The following is a 4,896-nucleotide window of genomic DNA, read 5'->3' on the forward strand; positions in this document are numbered from 1 at the left end:
CATTAAAGCCTGGCTCCAACACCAGAGGCAGGTGGTTTGAAACACATAAGTTGTATAGGGGCTCTGGCCTGGAGGATTGGTGGTGGCAGTGCAGGGTCAATATTTGGAAGTATGTTCTTCAGCCCTTCCACAGGCAATTCGTGCTTCTCCCTGAAGTTCTTATTTTTATGCATTTCATCAATTGTCTCAGCATACCTCTATCAAACTTCAGCACATTTTACAAATATCTGTAATAGTATTTCATCTTGTTAATTCAATCTCATCATTTTATTTAATTAATTTATATATTTACTTATTGTATACAGATCAAATCCAGGGGCACATCATCACTGAGTTAAACCCCACTCTCATATATATAAATAAAAAAGATGGTCAGAATGCTTCTATTTATTATCTGTGGTGCTGGGGATTGAACCCAGGGCCTTGTGCATGAAAGGCAAACACTCTACCAACTGAGCTATATCCCCAGCTCCAGAATGCCTTTATTTTGTTTGTTTATTTTTATGTGGTGCTAAGGACAAATCCAGTGCTTTGCATGTGGTAGGCAAGCGCTCTGCCACTGAGCTACAACCCCAGCCCCCATTTTTATTTTTTAGTTTGAGAAAGCATCTTGCTAAGTTGCTGAGATTGGACTTGAACTTGTGATTCTCCTGACTTGGCTCCCTCGAATTGCTGGGATGACTGGTATGTGCCACCATTCCCAGCTCTTCATTTTGATTACTTTTATTCAACCACCACTTTTTCTGCAGGAAGAGAAACTAAAACTCTCTTGAGTAAAAATGGGAAAGGTAAAAATATATATCACAACTACCAAGAACAATGGTGAGAAGGGTCGTGGCCTTGGGTGCTACTGCATGGCTTGACATGAACTGTGATCTTGTTCTAGACCTGCAGACTGTCAAGGTGGACATTTTGAAAATCTAAGGCAGAATGCATTCTGAATGTGAGGAGAGCCTAGATATAAGACTAACAGATTGCTGGGCCATGAGTGATGGAGGTTCAACAAGGTTAGAACTAATTTCTGTAAACATGAGGGATGAGAGAAGGAAAAGAAGCCATTTTGTAAGAAGTGGTCATACTGAGTAGATTCAAATATTGCTGAGATACAGCAGAAATGGCATGGGTTTGAGAAAGAGCAATAAAGTCAGGATGTTGCTGAATATTCACACTGGATAAGCATGCAGCCAGGATGTGAACAAGTTACCAATATGTCGCTGAGAAAATTACGAATAACATGGAAAGGAAATTTTAGAAAGTATAGATCATGATTATGGACTAATTTTTTTTCTTTTTTCTATTATTGTGATATTGAGAATGGAACCCAGGGATGCCCACTGAGTACATCCTCAGCAATTTTTTTTTTCACTTTTTGACAGGATTTCTTTAGGAAGTTCTGACCTGGACTGATAATCCTCCTGCCTCAGCCTCTAGATTCTCTGGGATTACAGTGATGTGTCACTAGGCCTGCTCAACTAAATTCTTTAGGTCAATCAGTTAGAATAAATAAAAGTTACTGAGAGTTTGAAAACAAGGGAGAGTATTGAATAGCAGCCATAGGTAACTAATTAAAATTGACAATTTATGCAAAAAAGCAGGCTTTGTCTTTATCCTAGGACACAAGGGAGCATAAATCATAGAATGGTTGCTAGTAGATATTTCTATGAAAAAAAAAGCTACAATTTTAGGATAATTGGGTTTAGTAATGTCGATATAACTCCCATAAATTCCAACATAGTTTTTGCACATAATAGATTCTTAATAATCTTTGTTATATTAGTGAGTAGTTTATATATTCTATAAATTTGACATTTTCCATATCAACTATCCCTAATTTCAGTTTTCCACTTCATCATATAAACATTCCCACCAACCAGGAGTAATATAGAAGTTCGAATTTAGATTTTATAAATGTTAGAATCAATCACATTAATATTCACCATTTTACTGGTGAGGAATGGTATCTTCACATACATTCTAGTATACTGAAGTCCATTATTTTTAAACGCTATTAGGTACCAGCTTTCTTGTGACTCTGAAGAGCTCATGGGATATATAGCCCTCCCTAGGATGAGACTAGTTCATTGTCTCTTTTGTTGTATGCTTATTTGTTGTAGGTATCAGATATTCACACAGACATAGATATATTGCAGAACTGACATTTTGGCATCTGGGGCTGAATAATTCTTAGTTACAGGGACTATCCTATATGTTGCAGAAAGTTAAGTAATATCATTACTTGCTTAACTTATTGGATACCGGTAACAATAATTCTGACAATCAGAAATGTCTCTCATCACTGCCAAATTTTGTTTGGGGGTCAAAATCAACTGACTTAGGAAGATTAACAGCAAATTAAACAAAAGTATTTACATCAATTTCTCCTATTTTATTTTAACCTAGAGAATGACTAATTTCCAATCATTTGATAGTATGATTTTTTTTTCTTGAAATCTTCCATTAATTTGCAGGTAATAATTAGAAAATAGTAACAATTTAATGATTCTTTTTTTTAGGCCACTTTAGACTAAATTATTTGGAAAGAAGCACTTGAATATTTGAATGATTCATAAATTAATCTTAAGAATAACCTTAGTTTTTAAGATAATTTAATAAAATTAAACTTTTGTTAAAAAATTATTCCTAAAAGTACCAATGATGCTTAGGATCCAAATAGCTGATTTTAAAATCTCATGAAAAATAAGTTGGCCACTTAAGAATTATAGTAAAGAGGCATTGCCTAAATGAAAAGTATGGAGATGAGGAGGAAGTAGGAATAGTTTGGTCATTCTTTCTGTATCAACTATATGGTACATGATAAAATTTTGAGTCAAAAGATTCAGTTAATCACATTCACCATTTGTTAGCACTATGTTTTTTAAAAAAATTTTGATGCATGACTTTCAATATTTTACAGAATGTCTATAAGGATAATTAAATAGAGAGATTTAAAAGTACCAAACTGAAAAATGGCAAGTACAGTTAGTTATCAAAAGAGACATTACTATTTAATAGTACATCATAGTACTGGACTCAGAATTGGCATATGAGTATGATTTGTGATTGATGCCTTCCCTGAGTAGGTACCAATGGTAAATCACATAACCTTCATTCCTCAGTTTCCTTTTTAGCAATATAGGATTAAAAGCAGCAGCTTCGCAGTAGGAAGATTCAATTAGAAAATAGAACTACAAGCACACAGTATTTCTTTAAACCAATGTCTGTTATCATGAGGTAAATCTGAATCTGAAGAAGATAGATACCATGTAACCATGAATAGATATCATATTTCTGTATTTGCTATATTCTCCTACAAGAAATAACACCAAAAATAGCTTGGTGCTGTGGCTTATGCCTATAATCCCAGAGGTTTGGGAGGCTGGTGGGCTCTAAGCAACTCAGTGAGACCCTGTCTCTAAATAAAATACAAAATAAGACTGAGGATGTGGCTTGGTGGTCAAGTGCCCCTGAGTTCAATTCCCAGTATCAAAACAAAACAAAACAAACAAAAAACAACACACACAAAAAAATCTTTATAAAGTCCCTTGTTCAATTAAAAACAATGATAATATATGCATCAGTTAAACAGGACAAAAAAACCCATAGGTGGCCTTTGAAATAATTGTCATGTTGTCACTGTTCTATAGTGTTAATTTGAATATTATATCTTTTAATTATTTCAGTTGAAGACTATACAAATGACACAGAGAGTGACAATAGTCTTCAATCATTAATGTAGCAAATATAAACAGAAATCTTGAAATTGCCCTGACATTATGAGGAACTATATCTATCCCTTAACTGTATTATTCCTGAGTTATTTTTTCACTGTGGGGAAATGCATTTTTTTCTGTTTAATTTGGACTACATTATTCTGTTCTTGGTTTGGAGCTCTAGCATAATGTATTTATAGTTAACAAAGACTGTATTCTTTCTTCACTTCCTTGCTGTTTATTTTTAGTGGAAATTTCTACTAGAATTAATGTTTCAGGTTTATTTAGGTCAGAGGAGACCGTCTTAGTTTTAGCATCCATTATGTAAACTTGAGAAACTGCGAGGACCTGTAAAACTGTGGTCTGTTTCAATCCATTAATGCATGCTTCTTGGACAGCTTAATGCGTATGTCTTCTTAGCTAAAATCTTAAAATCTCAAGAAAGTTGAAGATTGTGCTTAGAATTTGCAATGACTAAAATAGTGTGACCAAAACATGTGATATTTCCATTTCATATCAATTGCTTGAAATATTTTTAAATATTACATAATACATTGCATTTTAATCTATGAATTTGCATTTCTATACAACAGGCTGCAGTGCATGCAGTAAATTGAACATCATAGGCTCTTCCTGCTTGAGAAATTCCTCAAGTCTTTGAATATTTGCAACTTATAAAATTACAAAAATGAACCAGATAACTGATATTTACTCTTAAAATTCTAAAACTTTAAGAATGTATATCCTGCTGTCGTCTGAACCATCATCATAACTGTCATCATCTCAGAGTCCCTGAGCATTGTTTAGCAGGCCTTGTGCTTGTGTGGGAACAAAGCAGCCTGAGCTGACAGAATGTGAATGAAACAGCAAGGGCTGCTACAGTGTCATATGAAAACACAAAGAACTGGTGCCCCAGGTCAAGGCCAAGAAGGAGAACCCAAACTCATTGTGTGATACTATGAAGCCTTTCAATTCATTAGCCAGGGCCAGAAAACATTTCAGATATCTTTTTTGCACCAATCCAAATGGAAATTTTAGGTTGTTCTGTCTCTAGTTTCCTTGACTTTATACATAAACTTTTACAAACACAACATGTATTTATATAAAACATCTTTTGTCTCCATAGTCCTACACTATAATTTTTTAGCAAAATAGTTATAATGGCATTCCTCAAAATTGTAAAGCA

The 4,896-nt window shown here is 34.2% G+C and overlaps 1 non-coding gene across 1 annotated transcript; it reads right to left on the bottom strand.

Annotated features, from left to right (window-relative positions):
- Window positions 1-394: 394 nt before the first annotated feature.
- Window positions 395-468, bottom strand: Trnae-uuc (transfer RNA glutamic acid (anticodon UUC)). Its single transcript has one exon. It is a non-coding gene; the product is annotated as a tRNA-Glu (tRNA).
- Between the last annotated feature and the right edge of the window lie 4,428 nt (window positions 469-4,896).

This window comes from Callospermophilus lateralis, chromosome 14 (assembly GCF_048772815.1).
Source record: "Callospermophilus lateralis isolate mCalLat2 chromosome 14, mCalLat2.hap1, whole genome shotgun sequence".
NCBI lineage: Eukaryota > Metazoa > Chordata > Mammalia > Rodentia > Sciuridae > Callospermophilus > Callospermophilus lateralis.